The sequence below is a fragment of the Henckelia pumila genome, chromosome 3, assembly GCF_033568475.1.
Source record: "Henckelia pumila isolate YLH828 chromosome 3, ASM3356847v2, whole genome shotgun sequence".
NCBI lineage: Eukaryota > Viridiplantae > Streptophyta > Magnoliopsida > Lamiales > Gesneriaceae > Henckelia > Henckelia pumila.
Genome location: NC_133122.1, coordinates 25,361,693 through 25,389,180, shown reverse-complemented (window position 1 = coordinate 25,389,180; position 27,488 = coordinate 25,361,693).

Sequence of the window (27,488 nt, the reverse complement as noted above, 5' to 3'; positions counted from 1 at the left end):
TAATGCATCATAAGAAAATATGTCATCATCAGTCATACATACATCATAACTAATCATACATAGCATAATTGAGCATGTCATAATCATAAAAACTGAGTATGGTCATATCCATGAATGTAACTAATAACTGTGCCGATTGATCAGTCTAAAAGAACCAACGTACGTGGCGGTAAATAATCACCTCTATGCCGGTAGTAAACTACCTCTATGCCAATGGTAAAACCACCTCTATGCCGGTAGTAGAACTACCTCTGTGCCGGTGGTAAACCACCTCTGTGCCGCCACATCACTTCAATTTTCATAAAAATATTTTTCATGCTCAATTCTTAATCATAAACACATCATAAAAATATTTCATGTATGCATGCACTTAAAATATATCATTTTTTCTTTATTTCATGAAAATTTGCCCGTAAATATATATTTAATTATTTTTCATAAAATTCATACTTATATATATATATATATATATATATATATATCTAAAAAAATACATGCACGAATTAAATATATATTTACGGATCATTTATTTCCATAGACTTGTTCGAGCTGCTGACCCCTTAACTTAAGCCCATAAATTGCTAGAATGGCCTGTTATCAATTAAGACTGACTCATTAATTTAAAAATTGATTCATCAACTTAAACTAGCTCATTAATAACTTAATCTAGCCTATAAACTCTTAATCTGGCCCGAATCATAACTTAGCCCAATTAAAAGCTAACCAAGCCCATGATCCAATAGTTAGTCACTTAAACACTAATTAAATTACTCGAACCCGGAATAAAAATAACCCGACCATAAGGACCCTAACTCAAACTCCAACCCATGGATCAGCAGGCTTGAACGAGTACATGACAGAAATACATCATAACTTGAGTCATATGCATGCTTTCATGAGTTTGTTCTAAACCACATACCATGCACTCCAACATACCTTTAATGCATAAAACCTTGTATATATGATTTAAATGGTGAGCAAGAATGGATAGAAACATGCCTTTGCGTTTCTAACGCACGAAAACTTAACCGGTTTCGTAGATCGTGACTCGGGAATCTCATAACCTTTCAATTCTGGAAAACTCAAATCCTTAACTGCTGATTTATGCCTCTTAATATCCTCAATTAGCTTCCAATATGCAAAAAATCGCATAATGGTCAAAAGTCAACCTTAGTCAACTCTGGTCAAACTTTGACCAAAAAATTTTGCAAACTTTATTGCGTTCTCACCGCTTCATGGCTTTGAATCTTGACTCAAAACTTGAATATTTGGATCTATCACGTCGAGATGATAAAAAATGGTTAACATGTTAAAATTCGGTGGCTCGCCGGAGAAGACGGCGGCGGCGGCGGCGACGACGAAATTTTGTCCAAAAATTATGAAATTTTCCAGATTTGTAGAGCTCGATGAGACGATTCCAACCATCTAAGACACGACCGGAACGGAGCTCCAACGCGGCCGGGATCTTAAAATTTCAGTCCGGTTCCGGCGACCCCAAAATGCTCCGATCTGTGTTATTTTTACACCAAAATACAATTATAGGCTCGGTAATTGTTCTACAAACCTCATAACATCATTTAATAGCTCTAAAACCAACAAAAACAAGCTCAAAATCGCAAAATCTCAGCGAAGATGATGAATAGTACCTTTGTCAAACTCGTCTGTTCTTCGTCGATTTCCTGGCGATACAACCGTTGGATTTTTGATTTCTTTATACCAATAGATTTGTATTGATCTTGCCTACAATCTTACCGTTAGGATCTTCGATCGGAGCTTCGGTGTATGGCCGAAAAAATCAAAGACGTGGACTGCTATAGTGAAATCGAATTCTGTGCAGAACCCATCTGTTGTAACTCGATTTCCCAATGATCCTACCATCCGATCGTCAATTTCTTTACAAAAATAGCTTTGTATTGATGTTGGCTACAAATTTACCGATCGGATCTTTGATCGGAGCAATTATGGACGGCTTGCGACGCGATCTTTGCAACCTGCTACAGTACTAGTCGAGAAAATCCCTTGAAAATGGGGGGAAAATCTGAATCTGTGTTTTCTTATGGTGTTTCAGTGTCTGTTTTGCTATTTATAACAACTCGATAATTTCCTGACCCGGTCCAAATTTGTTTGATACTCATCTGGTAAAATTAGTCTCTAATCTGATTTTTTTTTTCCGGTATACACCCAATATCTATAAATTTAAATTTATGAAATTATTGACTTTGACCAGTCAGTTGGACTCATAATTTCTCAAATTAATTATTGAGTCAAACTTAGACTATAACCAGTCAACTTTGTCAAATACTTTTCTAAATTAAATTATCTTGCATAAATAATTATTTTTATTTCAATATCTCAATAATTATTTCCAAATGCTAATATTCCAGATATCCAAAAATAGTCAAACTCATTGACTAATTATCAAGTGTATTTTATGAATACACACTATAACTCATTTGGAAGTAATAATTATTTTATCCACTCAATAATTATTTTAATTGCCAATTAATTCGTTAATACATTTTCGGGGCGTTACAACCGACCCCAGCAATTTCCAAGGCATGATCATTTCCCATGAATACAGGTCCATCTGAGACTGGTTCATACTGATCGAACTATTCTCTCCTTGACGTCATGTGACACGTCGCTCCTGAATCCATAATCCATGCATCACAAAATTTGTGTCTGCCTTCCGCAACTGTTGCATCTTCGCTGAATAATATTTCACCACTTCCTAAAGTATTGGCCACATTTCCTTGAGAACCATTTTCGATGCTCTTCGTACACTCTCTCTTGAAGTGCCCTTTACCGCCACATTTAAAGCAGTAAATATTCTTCTTCTTACTTCTTGACTTGGATCTACCATATCTGTGGCTCCCACTCGAGTCACGCTCCGTCAATCTCCCTCTCGTCATCGGTAAATCCTCTGCTTGCTTCGACGTTTCCAACCTATCTTCCTTGTTCCTTCGACGACTCTCTTCTCCAAGAACTGCAGTTAAGACGTCGTCAAAATTTAAATTATCCGAAAGAACATTGTTGGTAACATTGATGATGAGCTGATCGTATGAATCTGGTAGACTCTGAAGTAGAAGCTCCGCACATTCTTTTTCCTCTATTTTATGCCCCATAGAGGTGAGCCGGGAAAATATAGTATTCAGTGTGTTGATATGGTCGGTCATCGATGAGGATTCCGCCATCCGAAGAGTATAAATGTGAGGCCTTGATTCTAATCTTCTAATCTCGGAACTAAACAACGATTCCAATACAAGAAACAAGACAAACAAATAAATTTTTTTTTTAAAAGAAACAGTGCCCGCTCGATCGGTAAAAACTTACCGATCGAGCGGCAGCAAAATGACTCAACCTCTGCCTCTGAACAAAGGTGCTCGCTCGATCGGTAAGATCCTACCGATCGAGCGACACCAATTCTGCAGAAAAGAACAAATGCTGCTCAACTCATTCAATTCCAATTCTTTCAAACTAACACCATTCAACATGCAACAATCATCCAAAAATCATGCATAATCAAATACAAGGTAGTTCTAGAGTTATACATTCATCCAAACTAATAGAACATGATTTGGTTAAGGGTTTACAACACCAAAATACAACAAGAGTTTGAATACAATTCAACTCCTAAAACCAAGGGCCTCACTCTATCCTCTCAATCACCTAGCCATGCTGCCTCTGACTCGGTCCTGCCCCACCTGTTGCCAATTACACATACAAACAAAGACAACAACCAGATAATCCGGTGAGAATACAATTCCCAGTAAAAGAGACTATCATGCAATATCAACAACCATATCAAACATGATATGAATCAATTCTCACATATATCACTTCAAGTAAAATCAATCCTTCATTCAAGTACTGAATTAAAATGATATGCATGTCTTTAAAACATTTGGATTATCAGACTCAGATAATCAATAGAATTCTTCTTTCTTTCTTCGATTTGGGATCCCGAGGTTAAAATATCCAACAATCACACCGAACTCCCCTCTCGAGGTGGACGAGGCATATTTTAATCCTCTAGACTCCAGAGCATTATAGAGAGTTTATTTGACAAGGTATAAAATCTCCAACCAGGTCACTCAACTACAATCTCTAGATCGTCTAATCAAATTGAAATGAATCGAGGCTCAATATGAATGCATATGTCATCTCATGCATTCTAATATCATTTCAATCATCAATTCATGTAGGCATTCAATCATGCTTTCATTCATCAATTCAAATAATCATTCAATCATGATTCCAAATAAACATTCCATCATGTTTTCAAATACGCATTCAATCATGCAAGTATGTGAATTCTTCGGAACACTCGAATAAAGTCTAATTCGAGTTAATCGTTCCATTCAAGTCTAAGTCGTCTTTTACCTTATTCGCTTCGAAGGTACTTCAATCTGAAAATCAATAACAAGGATAATCATCAATATCCTATCAAACTCATTCAAAGCTCAAACAACTTCTTCAATCGATAAATAAGAAACTCGATACTGTACCGACTTCAATCTTCCAAACTGTCCAAAGCTGCTACCTCGCAACTCTTCTGACTTCACTTCAATCTATCAAAAGAAGTCAATAAGGATCAATATTGACATCAAAAGCTCACTCAAACTCGATACGATCAAAACATCGAAATGATTCCAAAATTCAAACTGACGGCATAACGGCTATAAACTGATCAAACCGGAAACGCAGACAGCAAGATATCAATCCAATAAACTCATTTCAATCCTCAAACATCAATTCCAACACAATCCCAACACATCACAAAAACCATAATTTTTGAAAATAACTAGAAAATTCATATCAAATCCGATCGTCGTTAGATCTTCACACCGTCTTAGATATACTATCACAACTATCTCAAAATCATCCTCTCCGAATATAAATCAATTCTAACAACGTCCAAAAATTCAAACTTCTCAGAAATAAGAAAGACTTACTTCCAAATGGAGCACTCGTTGCTGTGATCGTAGATATCCAGTCAGAAATCAATTCTATCGGACGGATCGATCAAAAATGGAAATCACAAAAGCTTGGAAGCTTTTCTCTAGCCTTCAATGGAAGAACACGGTTGAGAGGGTGAAGAGGAAGGAGAAAGAATAGTCAACAAGCTTATAAATATCTATCTAAGTTCAAATTTGCATTTTAGTCCTTGAAAATTCCAAAAATTACATTCTAGTCCCTGATCAAAATTGAATCGGCCCTCGACTTCTAAAATCTCTGATTATCCCAAATAAAGTCCATTAAGATAATTTTGGGGCGTTACAATTCTCCCCCTCTAAGAATCGATTTCTTCCTCGAAATCAATCACTGTTCCATCACAAGGTCGAGGATAAAGTCAAAGGACTGCAATAAGAATTTGCATCTCGGAACTAAGTCCAGAATCTGCTTCCAATCAAACTCTGAATCGTTTGTCTCAATTAGTTCGACATCTCAATCAATCAGAGAAGTCAGAAACTCTAGTCGATTACTTCATCAATACTCCGTTCGTCTATCAAAAGTCAACTCATCGTCGTCAGAAAATTCTTCTAAACTCAGTCACTATTCGAATCATCTTACGTTCTAAACCAAGAGACAAAGGGAATTAATCTCAAAATTCAATTCGATCATCCTCTACTCTCGCATAACTTCTATAATGTGCCTCCAATAACTCGTCAAACTCTGTCGTTGCACAAAATTCTACAAACATCAAGAATTCTGTCAACTAGTGCTAAGTCGAGCACTACTACTCAAAGCAATTCTTCTAAAGTTCGACTCATCTGATCTGACTGTCCGTCGTTCTGAGGGTATCGAATCGAAATAAGTTGTAATCAACACAAAAATCTCTTCTAAGTCTATGCCGAAAGAACAATACATCGAGGATCTCTGTCTAGACTGACAGATTTCGGCAATTCATGACATCTGACAACCCCTGACAAGATATCAATTCTCTCCTCTTCATCATAATCATTTTGTACAGAAAACTGTAACGGATCCTATCTATCGGTCAATCAAAATCAGACAGTAGATAAAATAAGAACAAATTCTTCGGTTCTAAACATCAGTTGCTGCATTCGCTCCTTCTGTTAAAAAGATTCAAATCAGAAATCTCAATAAGAAAAAAACCAAGTACTACAAGATCATCAGTACTGAAACTCAAATACAAAGAGCGGAAAATCAGAAATTCCATCATCAGATAATAAGATCGAAGAAATTCATTCGGTTCGATCAAAAATTCAAACGTCGAGATTAGTATACAACTGATCGGCGTACAATTCTGAAAAGATTGTCAAAAACTCTGTACGATCAGTACAATTCTCATAGCCCAAAAGCAAGAAATTCATCAATAAGAATTCCTAATTTCAACTAATACTTCTGAGAGATTCGGTCTACAGACACATTCTTCAGCAATACAGGAGTATCCGTCAAATCAAATGGCCGGTCAAAAGCTCAAAATGGTCATACCTCAATTCGGAAACGATTCTGGGAAAGCTCACTTCACAAACTTCCTGTAGATAAAAATTCGGATCTCAAATCAGTGTCAAACTCATTCTGACAATCGGGACCAATCTAGAAGTTCAATCCGAACAACTTCAATCAGTCAATAACCACTGGAACATCAACTAGTTCAGGTTACAATTCAATACATCAACTGTAAAGCTTCGAGAGTTCGTTCATACTATTCTGTAATAATAGTCATTCTACAGAATAAATCAAGAATTCTTAGAGTCGATAATTCTTTATGGAGTATTCCATCACTCGCTCAACGATACTCAGATAACATCTCATCTCGAACTCAATAAAGTAGTCTTACTACTAAAATCAACAAAATGCGATCTCAATTCCCTTCTGAATCTGAATAGACTGTACAACAAAAATTCGGATCGCTCTCTCTCTCTGACTGCTGACAGTTCAAAACATCAGAAACCCTACTTCGAACTTCATGCTTCATCATCCTCTATTCGATCTGATTCCTTAATTCATCAAACATCTTCCGATCATCTGGAAGAACTCTGAATAAACTTCAAAGTGCAAAACTCCTGATACTCTGTCTCAAACCGAAACATCTGGCACAACAAAAGTTATTCGCTAAAAAGGCATCAATAAAAACCTGAAACTCAGATTATACTCAGATCTGATCTATCTTCATCGGATTCTGAAAGGTCGAATCAAATTCCAGAGTGTTCTCAATCTTCTCAATCAACTCTGGTTCGAAGTCGAATGAAGGAGTCAAGATAAACATTCCATCTGTTCCAGTCTCTAACAGAAGTGCAGCAATCATCTGTCAAAGAGAACAACTGAAGTAGATAAAATAAGATCAAATCATACAGCTTAGGATCTTAGCGGTTACCATCAGTTCTCCAGATAACAATAAAAATTCGCAGTCAGATAAATCATCCTCTAAAACTCTCTCTCCCAAAACAAAATCAGTTCGGACTGCGGCAATCAAAACTTCTATCTTCCTAGATCAGAATAGATTACTGAAATATTTCAAGCAATAAGATCTTTGTGAGATTCAAATCGGAAACTAATATTGCATCTCGAGCGTCTTCAACTTCTTCGATGCTCAAGATAATACAGATTTCTTCTGAACAAGAATAAATCTCAATACTCAATAAGAAGAAGTGCAAAGCACCAAAAGGTCATCAAAGATACAACTGAATAGAAGAGCATAATCTGCTGAGTATTCGTCTAATCAACAATAAGAATTCCTCAAAGGATTCGCGATAGAACTCGCTAAATCCAAGAATCTTCAATTTCAGATAAGGACGTCGATCCAAATCAATTCATAACAGCCCTAGTCTTGAGGTATTCAATAAAATTCCATCTTCCCAGAGAAAAGATTGAGGAAGATACCACTCGGTCTCACGAGATTCAGACGTCAAAAGAATAGCATAATTGATCGACATGCAAAACTGCGAACAATTCTTAAAGAATTTGAAAGATCAGTACGGATCTTCGAAGGATAAAAGATTCATCGATAAGAATACTCAAGAACTCATCTACAAACCTTTGGAAGATTCGGTTCAAAGAACTCATAAACATTGCAGATGTAATTCCAATTCGATCTGTACGATTAATATTCAAATTGGTCGTACCTCATTCCGAATTCAATATCTGAAACTTCTTCCCTTCAGAATATCAGTCGATGATGTCTGATCTAATATTAATGCTGAACTCATCCTCTCGACTCGGAGGCAAATCTGGAATCTCAACTAGAACAACATCAGCAAACTTAACATCTCTGTTAAAACAACCAACACGGGTTGATTGAAGACACCATCTACATACATCAAACATTCCTCCGCACCTTTCTGTAACCAACGGTAATCAACAAATAATAAGAAAGAAATTCTTAATTCAGGAATTCTTACCGGAGGAAATCCACTTGTCTATCATCTCGGATCCGAATCTGGCAACAATCTGAAATCAAACTCGGTTGCTCTATACTCGGTTAATGCACTACATCGATAATAAAATCAAAAACTGATAACCGGAATATAGAACTGTTCAGTACAATCAACTCTCATCGAAACAAAATTCAAAATTTCGAACTAAATTCACCGCAACTAATTCAGATAGTCTATAGTAGAGAAAGCATCAATCTAACTTCTCCACAAGAAGAAAAGTTGCATCAATATCTAACAGCAAAAGAGTCAAAAGAATAAAATCGAACAGTTACCTGCTTCATCATCGTCAAGAGCAGTTAGAGTCTGTGAATCCTCGAGCAAGTACTAAAGCCTGTCGTAGAAACTCGGATTTAAACAACTCTACGAAACGACCAAATCTTGTTTCTTTAGGGCTTTCTTCTTCGATATCAACCAACTTTTCGCAATACCTTGCAGTTGGTAACCAACTAACTGAATCCGTCGTTCATCAGTGTAGTTTAAAAGAATCAAACAACTGATCGATCTCTTCTAGTCAGCTTTCACACCCAAACTCATTCTCAGAACTCCTTAAAGTTGAAGGCTAAAGACTGAAAGCTCATCAGCAATGCTTCCATTATTTCGGAGTGATATCCATCAGTTCAGTCACAGAACAATTCTGTACAATCGAGTTCGCTACTAGTTGAATCCTTTTCAAACTTGCCGAGTAGAAAATCTTATTCAAGAGGATTAGGACACAACATCTCAATCACATCTATCCGGTGTCCAACAATCTCAGCTCGACATACTCATTCGATCTCAAGAGTATAAAATGTAACCAGTAACCCGAACAAATCATATCTTAATTAATTCATGCTTTAAAATTTAAATCACATATCCAAGTAATTTAAATAATTCTCAATCATAAAGCATGCTCGCATATTCTTCAATCATAGAATTAATCAATCACATGCGAGAAATTAAATTCAAGCGGACTCAATCTACCCCGCTCTCTTCTAAATTCAGTCCAAGAATCTTATTCTCTGATACCACTTAATGTGAGGCCTTGATTCTAATCTTCTAATCTCGGAACTAAACAACGATTCCAATACAAGAAACAAGACTAAAACAAATAAATTTTTTTTTTTAAAGGAACAGTGCCCACTCGATCGGTAAAAACTTATCGATCGAGCGGCAGCAAAATGACTCAACCTCTGCCTCTGAACAAAGGTGCTCGCTCGATCGGTAAGATCCTACCGATAGAGCGGCACCAATTCTGCAGAAAAGAACAGATGCTGCTCAACTCATTCAATTCCAATTCTTTCTAACTAACACCATTCAACATGCAACAATCATCCAAAAATCATGCATAATCAAATACAAGGTAGTTCTAGAGTTATACATTCATCCAAACTAATAGAACATGATTTGGTTAAGGGTTTACAACACAAAAATACAACAAGAGTTTGAATACAATTCAACTCCTAAAACCAAGGGCCTCACTCTATCCTCTCAATCACCTAGCCATGCTGCCTCTGACTCGGTTCTGCCCCACCTGTTGCCAAGTACACATACAAACAAAGACAACAACCAGATAATCCGGTGAGAATACAATTCCCAGTAAAAGAGACTATCATGCAATATCAACAACCATATCAAACATGAAATGAATCAATTCTCACATATATCACTTCAATTAAAATCAATCCTTCATTCAAGTACTGAATTAAAATGATATGCATGTCTTTAAAACATCTGGATTATCAGACTCAGATAATCAATAGAATTCTTCTTTTTTCTTCGATTTCAGATCCCGAGGTTAAAATATTCAACAATCACATCGAACTCCCCTCTCGAGGTGGACAAGGCATATTTTAATCCTCTAGACTCCAGAGCATTATAGAGAGTTTATTTGACAAGGTATAAAATCTCCAACCAGGTCACTCAACTACAATCTCTAGATCGTCTAATCAAATTGAAATGAATCGAGGCTCAATATGAATGCATATGTCATCTCATGCATTCTAATATCATTTCAATCATCAATTCATGTAGGCATTCAATCATGCTTTCATTCATCAATTCAAATAATCATTCAATCATGATTCCAAATAAACATTCCATCATGTTTTCAAATACGCATTCAATCATGCAAGTATGTGAATTCTTCGGAACACTCGAATAAAGTCTAATTCGAGTTAATCGTTCCATTCAAGTCTAAGTCGTCTTTTACCTTATTCGCTTCGAAGGTACTTCAATCTGAAAATCAATAACAAGGATAATCATCAATATCCTATCAAACTCATTCAAAGCTCAAACAACTTCTTCAATCGATAAATAAGAAACTCGATACTGTACCGACTTCAATCTTCCAAACTGTCCAAAGCTGCTACCTCGCAACTCTGCTGACTTCACTTCAATCTATCAGAAGAACTCAATAAGGATCAATATCGACATCAAAATCTCACTCAAACTCAATACGATCAAAACATCGAAATGATTCCAAAATTCAAACTGACGGCATAACGGCTATAAACTGATCAAACCGGAAACGCAGACAGCAAGATATCAATCCAATAAACTCATTTCAATCCTCAAACATCAATTCCAACACAATCCCAACACATCACAAAAACCATAATTTTCGAAAATAACTAGAAAATTCATATCAAATCCGATCGTCGTTAGATCTTCACACCGTCTTAGATATACTATCACAGCTATCTCAAAATCATCCTCTCCGAATATAAATCAATTCTAACAACGTCCAAAAATTCAAACTTCTCAGAAATAAGAAAGACTTACTTCCAAACGGATCACTCGTCGCTGTGATCGTAGATATCCAGTCAGAAATCAATTCTATCGGACGGATCGATCAATGGTCAAACAGATAGAAACTTCATCAAATCTTTCGCTACAATTCACTGGTCTAACATTAGTGCTTAAAAATATTCACGGTTCAACCTACAGTTTCTCATGTCCAGTCAAGAGCATTCATTTTTCAAAAATCCATTTTTTTCAAATAAACTTCATCATCATTGGCTATCATGACTCATCCAACTCATAACAATGCAAACAACAACAAAAATAAACTGTATGCAAACAAATACGAAACACGATAGATGCAACACAAACACATAGACAATGCAATACTAGTCTATCCAAAAACTTGACCGGCTAAATCGGTTTGATAAAAATCTACTGGCAAGCGCACCAGGTCAAGTAATAGTAAAGTGGACTGAGAGTCCAAGTATCGATCCCACAGGGACTGTTGTCAATTCTCAAGATTTAATTATTTTACTTAATCTAGACAAAATAATAGAAAATATTTTGAATTAAATAAAATAAGAATATAAAATAAAAACTGCTTAAGAAATACGAATAAAATAACTAAAGATAAAAATAATTAAAATAAAGACAACCAAGACACACGTAGGTACCGAACAAATCACGTAACATGTAGTCGATTCAGGACTCAGATTTAATCTTAATTCACGGGAATTCTCCTAATTTGTTTAAAGGTCTATTTCTAGAACAATCAAACCTATTCAAATATTGATGAACTAATCTTTCGTAATTCTAATCAAATTTGAATGCATTAAATATTTGTGAAAATTCAGTTTACACCTAAACCGCACACTGAAACCGAATTCTATTTCTAGTCGGTTTTACAATATGTTAATTATCAGAGTGATCAAAATCAAAACCTCCTCTGTCGATTTGGAATTGATTAACATGCAAGCAAACAGTTGATCAGACTATTCACAAGACAAATATAAATCTGACAATCAATAAAATAAAATCAACTCTAAAAAATCCCAAACAAACATCCAAGTTTTCTACATAAATTTGTTCGGCCCAATCACGCCGTCTTGGTTGAAAATAAACTACTCAATAACTAAAAATAATAATTCAAAAATAAAAATAAGAAGAAGAAAAAAAAAGAGAAATCTTCTCTCCCAAGCCTTGTAGCCGCCTCCTCTTGCATTGTCTGCGCTCTCGAGCTTTCGAAACCCTCAAAAATATGTTATATCTTGTATATATATGGTCCGGAACGCCTACCAATTAATTTTCTCTCAAAACAAGGATTTTTCGGAACACATATGACCCCCGAACACGCGACAAAAAATCTGCGCCGAGCGACAATTTTCAAAAATTCATATCTCGAGATCTAGCCGTCGGATTGAGCTGAAATTTGGACAGCAGCTTCAAAAATCTTTAACTTTAATCTGAACGGTGGAGATTGGATTTCAATGTATCTAAAATTAAATATGATTTTTCGATCAAGGCTGCTCCGTAATTCACTCTTCAAAAATCCATTTTCCTACAAAATTAACCCAAGGAGTGAAATACACACACATGCACTAAAACACATAAAAACACATAAAAATAATATGAATGCACACAAAATAGACATAAACATAACATGAAATAATGCATACAAAATACACTTATCAACACCCTCATACTTAAACCTTGCTCGCCCTCGTGCAAGACATGCAAAAACAAAATGCAAACAAAAATATAAGTAAGGACGATTCATAAATGTGCAAAGCCTCTGAGAAGTTTAATCACAAAACAAAAAACACAGACATGCTCTCAACTTTTCATAATACACCTTCGGTTTAACGTGAACGTGTGTGTGTGAAATGTCATTCCAGTTTCATACAACTTAGACCGAATTCGTCTCAAATCTGCTTAGCGACCTATTACAAATTAGTGCAAGTTTCACTCTTCAAGTGCCCATTCCTTCCAACGACCTCTAGACTAAACCCACCTCCCTTGAGATAATGAATTACACACCTCCGAATTTTGCACCCGGTATTGCATTAGCCCCAATAATTACCCGCTGACTTAGCTATAACTGTCTAGGATACGAAAAATCATTCTATTTTTTCTTTCTAATCCCCTCGTCTATAGCCCGGATGGAGCATCAATCCCATTGAATCCGCATACTTAGCCTTAAATTTAACACTGGAATTTTCGGATGGAGTCCAAGTCTTCACGGCAGTTTTATGGAGGACAGAGTAAAAAGAAGTGAGCTTGGCTGCTGGAAATGTCTTCAGATGAGCTGGGTAAACAGTGACATGTCCACCAGTGATGACAGATGTAATCTCATCCATGGTAGGCAGAGCAGCATCATCAGAGGCAGGAGTCTGGAGAAATCCATTTATAATGGCAGGGCTGAAGGAGAAGATCTGCCCACACACATAAACTTTCCCATACTTCATATATCTAGGATCCTTCATAGCTTCAGTGAGATTGAAGTTGAACTCACGCACCAGTTCTCTGCAATAAGGACCAGCAGTAGTAACAGTAGACAGTATGTTCCTTACCTCGAAAAATCTCACCATGTTTTGAGCTCCATAGCTCTCAACATCAATGTTATGCTCCTCCAAAAACTCTCGATCAACATAATTCTCCCAGCAATCAGCAATCTCCTTGGAGTAAAAAGCAGATGAATAGGACGAGTTTACCTGGTATTCTTCGCCTAAGGTGTTGTCCAGGGTGTCGGCAATACCTTCCTCAGCACCTTCCTCTTCTTCTTCAGAGTCATCAGAATCTGACTCTTCTTCCAACTCTTTCTCAGCATCTGAATCTTCACTCCAATCAGATCTGGAATTCTCAGAAGGTTGTGGGCGGTTGTCAACAAATTTTGCAAGCATCTCCTTGTCTGGTTCATCTTCAGATTCTGGGACAGGATCAGTAGCAGTGGATGTAGGCTTCTTGCCTTTAGACTTCTTCATTTTAGCCATGAACTGGGCTATTGACATCTCTTCTTCATCGGACAGAACAGGAAGAACAGTAGATGTCTCCTCAACAGTAGGTACAGATGCAGGTGCATCTGTCTCAACAGTAGTAGCAGCAACAAGTGGAGTTCCTGGTTCAGTGAACTCACTCTCAGAGGAATCACTTGATGATTTACTTTCAGCGGCAAAAGGAACCGGAATAGCTTCTCCAGACGGTTCCTGGGTACTTGAATTTCCCCTTTTTCGGCGTACAAGCTTGAAGTCTTCATCAGAGCTCTCATCCCCAGAGGTGAATTCAGTGTCCACCAGAGATGGTCTTGATGGTTGTCCTTTTCCACGGAATCGTTTGGAGGCAGTGTAATCTGGGTTGTATCCAGCTTGTCTCTTGGATCGGCAAGTTAAGGGTTTCATGGGAAACACCTTATTCACCACGCTCATGTCTGGTAAATTATCTACATCGATGGCATTGTCAGGCTCTCCTGGAGCGATGGAGTCCAGATGTAGTAACCCAGATTCCATTTTAAGATAATAATATGTTAAACATGATTAAGGGTTAGTAATTAACCGATTCCGGAGTTTAATTGGGCTTCAGAAGAGAATTTGGGCTTTTGAGTTTGGGCCGGATCGGAAGCTCCGAACCCAGATCGGAAGCTCCGATCCCAGCCACTTCGGAAGCTCAGCGGAAGCAACGAGATCGGAAGCTCCGATCCTGGAACGGACGTTCCGATCTCCAGCTGCCAGTAATGCTCGATGACTCAGCCGTGAGTTTTGACAAGTGTTGAACGTAGAGCAGATCGGAAGCTCCGATCGTCCGATCGGAAGTTCCGATCCCGACGTGTCACACATGCACGCAATGAGCTGGATCGGAAGCTCCGATCCTGAAATCGGAAATTCCGATCCTGGCCGGGAATTTTGCCTATAAATAGGGCTTCTCAGATTCATTTCTAAATACGAATTCCCGAGTTTCTTTCTTCAGTTATATAGTGTGAGATATACACTTGAGGGCCCTATCGGTTATAATAGAGGTTCTGAAATAACCAAGGTGTGGTTATAGTCATCCGGGACTAGCAACTCCAAAGGGCTAACTACGGATGAAGGTATGGTTCGGGAATCTGTTTAAGTTTTGGGAGTATGTATTAGCTTAGTTAAGGCTTATAGAATTTATGTAGTGATACGGTGAACTTTTGAATATAGGCTTGGAACCTAGGATCCTACTTTACTTGAACTAGCCTAGAGGTACGTACACATTGACTGAGATTGCCAGCGAGTATACATGTTTATATGTTGCATTTATTTGGCATTATTATATGGCATGATATATGATTTACCGCTTTCTATATTCATATGTCATGTGCATATACACGTTGAGCCTATACCTTGTTATACCTGACTATAGAGCCGCTCAGCTCTATACTCGATAGTCTGTCACTGAGAGTACCGCGACGGCGGGGGCATTTATGTCTGTCTACTCTGGTGTACTAGACGAGTGTGGTTGCACCCAGAGGTTGATCCGTGCGGTGGCAGCACTCATGTGGCGCCGGTTCTGAGCATGATTTTTCAGATGACCCTGTATCAGTCATCATGTTGCATGCATTATATACATATGTTTACTCATGTCTATGTACTGGGCGTTAGTGCTCACGTCCTAGTTGTTATCTTGGACACCCTATTCCATAGGGCAGGTCGTTGGATGGACGGAGCTGGTAGTTCAAGGTAGGACTAGGGAGCAGGAGCCTTGAGGATTTTCATTATACAGCAGGATTCGATATAGCTGTATAATGTTTATTGTTTAAAGTTTCGATTTGGTTGTATCACTACATATTTAAGCCTGGATTATGTTCCTAAGCTGATATGTAAATTATGGTTTTGTTTCCGCATGTTTTACTATGTTAAGTTATTTTGTTGTATTAAGTTAATGCATGTTGTTAGTTGCCAGTTAGTAGGTGATACCATGCAGGGTTTCTACATTTTTACCATGCAGGGTTTCTACATTTTTGGTATCAGAGCAAGGTTTAGATTTTAGGATTATTACTTGGGATTTAGAATTAGTCTTGAGTAATTCTTGCGCATTTGGGATTTTAATGTGCAATTCTTTTCAGGATATGGCTGACGAGAGTCATGGTAGTGTTGGCCAGGGAGGTGGTCATCATCATCATCGTCACCGCCATCATGATGATCAACATCATCATGAGGGTAGACGTCGCTACTCTATCAATAAGTTCATGCAAGTAGGACCGAAACCCTTGGTGGGAGGCGAGAATCCTGAACAGGCGAGGAGTTGGATGTCTAAACTCGAGAGTACTTTTCGTGCTTTCGATTGTACTGAGGATCAGAAATTGGAAGTTCTAGAATTTTTTCTAGAGGATCGAGCACGTTTTTGGTGGGATGCCAAGGCTGCTCAGGCACGTACTGAGAGAGGACAGGTGACGTGGGGGGATTTCTGTCGGGAGTTCCAGAAATTGTATTTTCTTCCGGCTGTTCGCCAAGCACGATCTATGGAGTTGCTTACTCTGAGGCAAGGATCAATGACTATTGATCAATATCAGCAACGATTTCTTGATCTGCTACCTTTCAGTCCTCATATCAATGAGAGTGATGCGTCAAAATATGATATCTTTCTACAAGGTTTGAACCAAGATATCTACTCTCAGGTTGTCGCCTGTGATGACCCGGTATCTTTTGAGACTTTGGTGAACCGTTGCCGTCTTGTGGAGACTACCAACAGGCGGGCACAGTTGATGTTGCCAGGACAGCCTAGTGGATCTTTTGAGCCTCGAGCTCAATCTATTGTGCAATCTGTACCTACGTCTTCTTCTACTCCTACTACTTCATCTGGATCTCGTGGTTCACGAGGTATGTTCCGTTTTGGGAAAAAGAAGAAGAAGGAGGAGTTTTGTAGTCACTGTGGAGGGAAGCATCCTGCAGCTTCATGTCAGAGAGCTACTGGTGCTTGTTATATTTACGGTCAGCAGGGACATCTGCGGAGAGATTGTCCTCAGCGCATGGGTTCTGCTAGTGGATCGGGATCACAGGTTGGATCTCAGGCATCTATTGTTCCACATCAGCAGCTAGCACCACAGAGTTCTTCTAGATATCGTCCCCAGACTCAAGGGCAGGTGTTTGCTCTATCTCAGGAGCAGGCTACAGAGGGAAGCGATCGCATGTTGGCAGGTACCTTTCTGTTATGTGGTATTCCTGCACTTGTATTAATTGATACTGGAGCATCGCATTCCTTTATTTCTAGTCGCTTTGTTAAGAGACATAAATTACCTTATGTATCATTAGATATGGATTTAGTTGTATCTACTCCGTTGGAGCAAGATATAGTAACTAAGCATCTAGTGATGGGTTGCCTTCTAGAGTTTGAGGGTAATACGTTAGCAGCTAATTTGATGATATTAGCGATGGCAGATTTTGACTGTATCTTGGGAATAGATATGCTGACTTTGTATCACTCTATTGTGGATTGTTATCAGCATCTGGTACAGTTTCATCCGGTTGAGGGTGATAGCTGGTATTTTTATTATGAGGGTGCGCGACCTCCGATGCCACTTGTTTCGGCTATGAAGGCATGTCATGTCTTGGAGTCGGGTAGGGAGGGCTACCTCATCTATGCAGTTGATATGTCCGCGAGTAGTCCGGGTATTGATCAGCTACCGGTTGTCAGCGAGTTTCCTGACGTATTCCCTGATGAGATTCCTGGTTTTCCTCCGGTGCAAGAGGTTGAATTTGGTATTGATTTAGTACCAGGAACTACGCCTATATCCCGAGCACCTTATCGTCTGGCACCTTCAGAGATGAGGGAATTGAAATAGCAGTTACAGGATCTGCTTGATAAGGGATATATTCGTCCGAGTGTTTCTCCGTGGGGAGCACCTGTTTTGTTTGTCAAGAAGAAAGATGGATCGATGCGATTATGTATTGATTACAGGCAGTTGAATCGTGTCACCATCAAGAATAAGTATCCTTTGCCATGGATTGATGATCTATTTGATCAACTACAGGGTACTTCTGTTTACTCGAAGATAGATCTGAGATCTGGATACCACCAGATGCGGGTACGAGACTCAGATATATCTACGACTGCTTTTAGGACCAGATACGGGCATTATGAATTTCTGGTGATGCCATTTGGTTTGACGAATGCACCGACAGTATTTATGAATCTGATGAATCAGATATTTTGAGAGTATCTGGATAGATTTGTCATCGTCTTCATTGATGATATTCTTGTATATTCTCATGACAAGAATGAGCATGCACAGCATCTAAGGATTGTTTTACAGACGTTACGAGATAAGCAGATATATGCGAAATTGAGCAAGTGTGAATTCTGGCTTGATCGGATAGTGTTTCTTGGGTCTAGCTGGATATTACCGTCGGTTCATCAAGAAATTTGCACAGTTGGCAAGGCCTTTGACACAGCTTACTCGGAAAGATGTTTCCTTCATATGGTCCTCGGATTGTGAGGAGTCATTTCACGAGCTGCGTAGACGTCTTACTACTGCACTTGTGCTAGATTTACCTTCTGGATCAGGAGGTTATGTTGTCTATACTGATGCCTCTGGTCAGGGGTTAGGATGTGTTCTGACACAGCATGGACATGTTATTGCCTATGCTTCTCGACAGTTGAAGACGCATGAGAGTAATTATCCAGTACATGATCTCGAGTTAGCCGCCATTGTATTTGCACTCAAGATTTGGAGGCATTATCTTTATGGCAAAAAATTTGAGATATTCACGGATCACAAGAGTTTGAAGTATTTATTCACTCAGGCGGAGTTGAATATGCGACAGAGACGCTGGATGGATCTTCTAAAAGATTATGATTGTGAAATCAAATATCATCCAGGTTCTGTTAATCTTACTGCTGATGCCTTGAGTCATCAAGTGAGACTTTCTGCACTTCAGACTAGTGAAATATCTTATATGATTCAAGAGTGCTGTTCATTGAGTTTTACGCTCAAGCACAAGAAAGGGAGAAATAGAATTCGGTTGTATACTATTTTGTCTGAGCCAGCATTGTATTCTTGGATCAGAGATGCTCAGATATCTGATGTTAAGACTCAGCGTTTGGCACGTTTAGCCAATGGAGTTAATACATCTGGATTTCATTTTCAGGCAGATGGTTTATTGTGCTTATCTAATCGAGTGGTTGTACCTAATGTTGCGGAGCTCAGGAACGATATTCTATCTCAAGCTCACAGGAGTCGATTATCAGTTCTTCCTGGAAGCATGAAAATGTATAAGGACTTGCGAACTAGATTCTGGTGGAAAGGGATGAAGCGAAGTGTGTATCAATTTGTTTCGAGATGTTTGGTTTTTCAACAGGTCAAGGCTGAACATCGACGACCAGGTGGATTACTGCAGAATCTTGAGATTCCCAAATGGAAGTGGGAGCACGTGACTATGGACTTTGTTACCCACTTGCCTATGACTACACGTCAGTGTGATGCTATCTGGGTTGTCGTTGACCGTTTGACGAAATCAGCACACATTATTCCTTAAAACCGGGAGTATTCTTATGATCGCATGACACTTTTATACATCCAGGAGATAGTGCGATTACATGGGATTCCAGTGAGCATAGTTAGTGATAGAGACCCACGATTTACCTCACGTTTTTGGGGTAGTTTTCAGGAGGCGTTGGGTACCACTCTGAGTTTGAGCACTGCATATCATCCGGAGACTGACGAACAGTCAGAGCGGACGATTCGTACTTTGGAGGATATGCTACGTTCTTCTGTTATGGATTTTGGCTTATCTTGGCAGGATCAGTTACCTTTGATCGAATTTGCCTACAATAACAGTTATCATCGTAGTATTAATATGGCACCTTTCGAGGCATTGTATGGTCGACGGTGTCGTACTCCGTTATTCTGGGATGAAGTCGGGGAACGGCAAGTTGAGGGTCCTGAATTGGTGCAGCAGATTATAGACAAGGTAGATTTGATCAAGCATAGGATCAAAGTTGCTCAAGATAGACAAGCCAGTTATGCTAATATTCGTCGCAGGCCACTTCAGTTTGAGCCTGGTGAATATGTGTTCCTTTGAGTATCACCTTTCAGGAAGGTGATGAGATTCGGTGTGAAAGGCAAGTTATCTCCTCGTTTCATTGGGCCTTTCCAGATACTGGAGAAGATCGGAGATGTTGCATATCTTTTGGCTTTACCGCCAAATATTTCCAGTATACATAATGTTTTTCATGTGTCGTTGCTTCGACAGTATATAGCTGATGAATCTCATGTGATTTAGTCTACTGATATTCAGCTAGAGCCAGATCTGTCTTTTGTTGAACGACCAATCCGTATCCTAGACAGGAAGGAGAAAGTTCTTCGGAACAAGACTATACCACTTGTGATGGTACAGTGGCAGCGCCGAGGCGTTGAAGAAGCAACTTGGGAAACTGAGAGTCGTATGCAAGCGGAATATCCTGAGTTGTTTGCTTTGTACTTTTGATTTACCATGTAAGATATAATTACAGTTGTTGTAATAAAACATGGTTTGATATTTCATATTGTTATCTTGATTTGTCTTTAGATGATATTTCGCGGACGAAATATCTAAAGGTGGGGAGAATGTAGTAACCCAGATTCCATTTTAAGATAATAATATGTTAAACATGATTAAGGGTTAGTAATTAACCGATTCCGGAGTTTAATTGGGCTTCAGAAGAGAATTTGGGCTTTTGAGTTTGGGCCGGATCGGAAGCTCCGATCCCAGCCACTTCGGAAGCTCAGCGGAAGCACCGAGATCGGAAGCTCCGATCCTGGAATGGACGTTCCGATCTCCAGCTGCCTGTAATGCTCAATGACTCAGCCGTGAGTTTTGACAAGTGTTGAACGTAGAGCAGATCGGAAGCTCCGATCGTCCGATCGGAAGTTCCGATCCCGACGTGTCACACATGCACGCAATGAGCTAGATCGGAAGCTCCGATCCTGAAATCGGAAGTTTCGATCCTGGCCGGGAATTTTGCCTATAAATAGGGCTTCTCAGATTCATTTCTAAATACGAATTCCCGAGTTTCTTTCTTCAGTTATATAGTGTGAGATATACACTTGAGGGCCCTATCGGTTATAATAGAGGTTCTGGAATAACCAAGGTGTGGTTATAGTCATCCGGGACTAGCAACTCCAAAGGGCTAACTACGGACGAAGGTATGGTCCGGGAATCTGTTTAAGTTTTGGGAGTACGTATTAGCTTAGTTAAGGCTTATAGAATTTATGTAGTGATACGGTGAACTTTTGAATATAGGCTTGGAACCTAGGATCCTACTTTACTTGAACTAGCCTAGAGGTACGTACACATTGACTGAGATTGCCAGCGAGTATACATGTTTATATGTTGCATTTATTTGGCATTATTATATGGCATGATATATGATTTACCGCTTTCTATATTCATATGTCATGTGCATATACACGTTGAGCCTATACCTTGTTATACCTGACTATAGAGCCGCTCAGCTCTATACTCGATAGTCTGTCACTGAGAGTACCGCGACGGCAGGGACATTTATGTCTGTCTACTCTGGTGTACTAGACGAGTGTGGTTGCACCCAGAGGTTGATCCGTGCGGTGGCAGCACTCATGTGGCACCGGTTCTGAGCATGATTTTTCAGATGACCCTGTACCAGTCATCATGTTGCATGCATTATATACATATGTTTACTCATGTCTATGTACTGGGCGTTAGTGCTCACGTCCTAGTTGTTATCTTGGACACCCTATTCCATGGGGCAGGTCGCTGGATGGACGGAGCTGGTAGTTCAAGGCAGGACTAGGGAGCAGAAGCCTTGAGGATTTTCATTATACAGCAGGATTCGATATAGCTGTATAATGTTTACTGTTTAAAGTTTCAATTTGGTTGTATCACTACAGATTTAAGCTTGGATTATGTTCCCAAGCTGATATGTAAATTATGGTTTTGTTTCCGCATGTTTTACTCTGTTAAGTTATTTTGCTATATTAAGTTAATGCATGCTATTAGTTGCCAGTTAGTAGGTGATACCAAGCAGGGTTTCTACATTTTTACCATGCAGGGTTTCTACACCAGAGGCACAGGTTCCTCGGCAATAGGAATGATTGCTTGCTCAACCACAGGGTGTGGTGATGTAGGTGCTGTAACACCTTCCGCAGCATCTTCCGTATATCCCATCTCACAACGAATATCGTGTGAATCAAAACTCTTTCCTGCCATTAGAATATGAAAGAATGAAGGACACAAAAATTTTGAGCAATTTTGAAAATCGAGAGAACAAAGAATACACTAGAGCTATACGAAACAAGGAAGTAGAATATTTTCTTAAACAGATAAGAACACAAATATATTAGGCACAAAATATTTTTCTATTCTAGCTCGGATTCTAAGTAGGCCCCAATGGTAACAAAATCCCCAACGGTAACTCTTCAAAAACGGTAACAAATCTGATTTAAAATAGGCAATAAATCCCTTGAATTTCCCAGACAATCTAGGCCCAAATATTTCACCAAATATTACCAAAATTAACTCCTCATCAGAATATAACACCACTGTAACAAAATCCAATCACTTTCAAATTCAAAAATTCAGAGGATAGGGCAAAAATTGAAATATTTATTTGATCAGAATTTGTAACCTTTCGCCCAAATATATTCACAAATATGCATGCCCTAATTATGTCTAAAGAGAGTGTGACATAAAAATAAAATGCAATTTTATGCACAAATAAATGTTGACAAGTGAGGTGTTATCCACGATGTTGGAAACATTTCCCAGCAACACTTCAGAATTCAGAAAAATTATTATATCCAATTCATTATTTTTGCAGAAGTGGTAGCCTGCACACTAAAGGAACGATCTTCAAATGGACCCCTTTAGGTAGCTTTTTCCATTTGCTTCTGATTATCAATCAAATTTGATGATTGATTCAATTCAAGCTTCATCATTTTTTGTTCTTTTGTTATTCTGAATTTACAAAGTCACTTTTCACTTGGGACAAGATCATTGAATACACGAACGTCCCTCCGCTACTTTGTGACTTAGTCAGAACTCTTCTTCAATTAATCCAATTAAACTGAAAACTATTTTGCAAAGAATCCTGAGTGAAAACTAGTCAATGGTTACAAAGTATCAAACACATCACAAAACAGAATGAATGCAGTATGCCTAGAATCTTAAAAATGCACATGCATGAAAAGGTGTTGTCACAGGGTGTTGGCAACACTCCTGACAACATCTATGTGCTGTTTATAATGCACACATACTGAGAGACTTCCTTAGACTGGAAAATCTCTCGAAATCCAAAGCTTTTGTGAGTATATCAGCTAATTGGTTATTAGTTCCAACAAACTCAATTAAGATCATGTTTTTCTCGACCAAATCTCGAATGAAGTGATGTCTAATGTCAATGTGTTTGGTTCGAGAGTGTTGTACTGGATTTTTGGATATATCAATGGCACTAGAATTATCACAGTACACAATTGGAGTATCACTCTTAACACCATAATCATTTAGCATTTGATTCATCCAAAGGAGTTGAGAGCAACAACTTCCAACAGCAACATACTCAGACTCGACAGTAGACAGTGAGACACAATTTTGTTTCTTACTATACCAAGATACTAAGTTATTCCCCAAGTAGAAACATCCTCCCGAAGTGCTCTTTCTCTCATCTAAATCCCCAGCCCAATCAGCATCACTAAATACTACCAAATTCGAATTGGTTTCTTTAGTGCACCACAACCCCAAATTCAAAGTCCCTGCCACATATTTCAATATACGTTTCACAGCTTTCAAATGAGTAACTTTTGGGTTAGACTGGTATCTAGCACATAGACAAACACTATACATGATATCAGGTCTAATAGCACTTAAATACAAAAGACTACCAATCATGCTTCTGCAGAGGGTGTTGTCAACACCTTCGGCAACATCCTTCCTAGACAATTTTTCATTAGACCCCATAGGTGTGCGCATGTGTTTAGTTTTGTCATTCAGAAATTTCTTTACAAGATTTTTAGCATACTTGCTTTGACACAAAAATATACCATCATGCATTTGTTTTACTTGCAAGCCTAAGAAATATGTTAACTTACCAACCATGCTCATCTCAAATGTAGAAGACATACACTTCACAAAATCATCAACAAGTTTATCATTTGAACCACAAAAAATTATATCATCCACATAAATTTGGCAAATTAAGATATTACCTTGAAACTTTTGCACAAACAAAGTCTTATCAACTTCACCTCTTTTGAAGCCAATATTGAGCAAGTACTCAGTAAGTCTCCCATACCATGCACGTGGTGCTTGCTTCAATCCATACAATGCCTTTTTTAACTTATACACATAATCAATATGATTTGGATCCTCAAACCCTTTAGGTTGTTTCACATAGACTTCTTCATTTAGGATCCCATTCAAAAAGGCACTATTTACATCCATTTGAAAAAGTTTCATTCCCATGTTGCATGAAATAGAAAGCAAAAGTCGGACAGACTCAATGCGGGCTACAAGAGCAAAGGTTTCATCAAAATCCACCCCTTCAACATGTGTGTACCCTTGAGCTACCAACCTAGCTTTATTTCTAATGATGTTTCCCGACTCATCAGTTTTATTCTTGAAAATCAACTTAGTTCCTATGACATTACCTTGAGCAGGACACGGTACTAAGTACCAAACATCATTCCTAACAATTGTTCTAATTCTTCATGCATAGCATTGACCCAAAACTCATCTTTTAAAGCCTCTTCAACCTTTTTGGGTTCAATGTTTGACACGAAACAAGATAATCTTACCTGAGAATATGTAGAACTTATGCACAACAAACCTTCCATCTTTCGATAATCCACTTTCTCTTTCCTTCGAGTTTGCAAGTCTCCATGCACATCTCCAATGACTTGTGAGGTTGGGTAATTCTTCTGAATTCTGCTTGGAACATTCTTTCCAGCTAAATTTACCTCACTGTTCTCATCAATGTTCTCATCAGTAGGCTTTTCAACTTTTGATTCTGTATTTTTTGTAGGAGGTGTTGTCGAAGGTGTTGGCAACACTCCTTTGACAGCATCTAAATTTCCAGAATTATTCAGCATATCATTAACTCCATCCTCAGCTATTTTCTTCTTTAGATCTGCAAAGTAATCAAAAACAACATTAATTGACTTAAAAATAGTCCTTGTTCTCAAGTTATACATCCTATAGGCTCGGCTATTTGATGAATATCCCAAGAACATACACTTATCACTTTTTGCATCAAATTTAGCAAGATGATCCCTATAATTCAAAACGTGACATACACATCCAAAAACATGAAAATATTTAAGGTTTGGCCTCTTTCCCATGAGAATTTCATAGGATGTCATAGTAGTACCATTCCTCAAATAAACTCTATTTGAAATATGACATGCAGTATTCAAGGCTTCGGCCCAAAAACGTTTTGAAATATTTTTTGAACTTAACATCACTCTTGCCATCTCTTGCAAAGTCCTATTTTTTTCTTTCAGCAATTCCATTTTGTTGTGGAGTTTTAGGAGCAGAAATTTCATGAGAAATACCTTTTTTATCACACAAACTTGCAAAAGAAGAATTTTCGAATTCCTTACCATGGTCAGTACGAATTTTGATTACCTTCAGATTGTATAGGTTCGAAATATTAGTGAGCTGTTTCTTGAAGGCATCAAATGTGTCCGATTTTTCTCTCAGAAAATTTACCCAAGTATATCGTGAGAAATCATCCACACAAACAAAAGAATATTTCTTACCTCCAAAGCTTTCAACATCCATTGGACCCATCAAGTCCATATGTAAAAGCTCAAGGCAGCGTGTTGTCACAGATGTTGGCAACACCTCGTGTGACACCATAGTTTGCTTCCCTTTCTGACACGCTTCACACACAAATGGAATACCAGATTTTAAGTTAGGCATACCTCTTACAGCATCTAACTTACTTAAGTTCTTTAATGTCTTGAAATTTGCATGACCCAATTTTTGATGCCATAGATCAAACTCATTAACTTTGGTGTGTCTACAAGCCATCTCTTCTCCGAGTTGATAGCAGTTGTCGGATGACCTAGTACCTATCATGACACAGAGATTTGAATCATCAAAAACTTTGCATAATTTTTTATCAAATTGCACATGCAGATTATCATCACAAAGTTGGCTTATGCTTATTAGATTTGCGGTTAATCCTTCAACATGAAGTACATTGCGAAGCTTGGGCAGACCAGCAACATTCAAAGTTCCCTTTCCAACAATGTTTCCTTTTGAACCTCCACCATAAGTTACTTTTCCACTTTTCTGTTCAACATAGTCAGTGAGAAACTTTTTGGAACCTGTCATGCGACGAGAGCTACCGCTATCAAAGTACCATGCACCTGAAATATTAGTTTTCAAAGCAGTATAAATCATATGACATTGAATATCAGCTTTTGGTACCCAAATCTTTCGTACATAAGATCTGTTTCTAGGGATGTTGTGGGGAGGTGTTGGCAACACCTTAGGCAACACCTTCGATGCAGATCTATACCTGTAGTCTTCCTGCAGCTTAAAACAGTACGGTTTAATATGACCAGGTCTATGACAGTAGTGACATATGTACCTACGTTTCCTTCTAGACATTTAAGGAGCAACAGGCTGTGACTTTGGTTTTGGAGGATCAATAGGTAAGGCCTTTCTGCTTGAGCTTTCTGTACTACTTCTTTCCTTGACAAACACAGGGCCTTTCAAACTATCACCAACCTCAAATATGCTGTTTTCAAAACCTAAACCAGCCGTACCATCTATTTCCATCATGAGTAGCGAATCAAGCTTGGAAGTGCTTGAATTAAACTTGGCCAAAGTAGCGTTTGCTTTTCCGAGTTCTTTCTTCACTTGGCTTAATTCCATGTCTTTCTTACTCAGCATGACTTTCAGTCTTGACACATTAGCCTTTAGATCAGAATTTTCCTTTGAAAGAATAGTATTCATCTTATTTCTTTCAACCCAATCAGTATGTAACTCTTCAAACATCATCCGAGCTTCTTCCATGGACATTGTCTCTTCACCTGTATCATTATCACACATATTATCAGTAATGGAGGAATTCAAACAAACTGACCTTTGGGAGATGTTGCGGCCAGGTGTGCCAACACCTGCGGCAACACCTAAAGGATTGACTTGAAACTTTTTCTTGCTCTTCAGTAGGGCAGATAAGGCAGTGTGGCTTTTTTCATCTTCTTGTTCTTCTTCTACTTCAGACTCTCCATCACTCAAGGACGTGTTCATCCCTTTCCTAAGCGTGTTGGCACACTCATTTGCATAGTGTCCAAAACCTTGACAAGCATGACATTGAACAGTGTCCAACTTCTTTGACACAAACTTCTTCTTCCCTTCCAACATCATTCGAGGCTTAGGA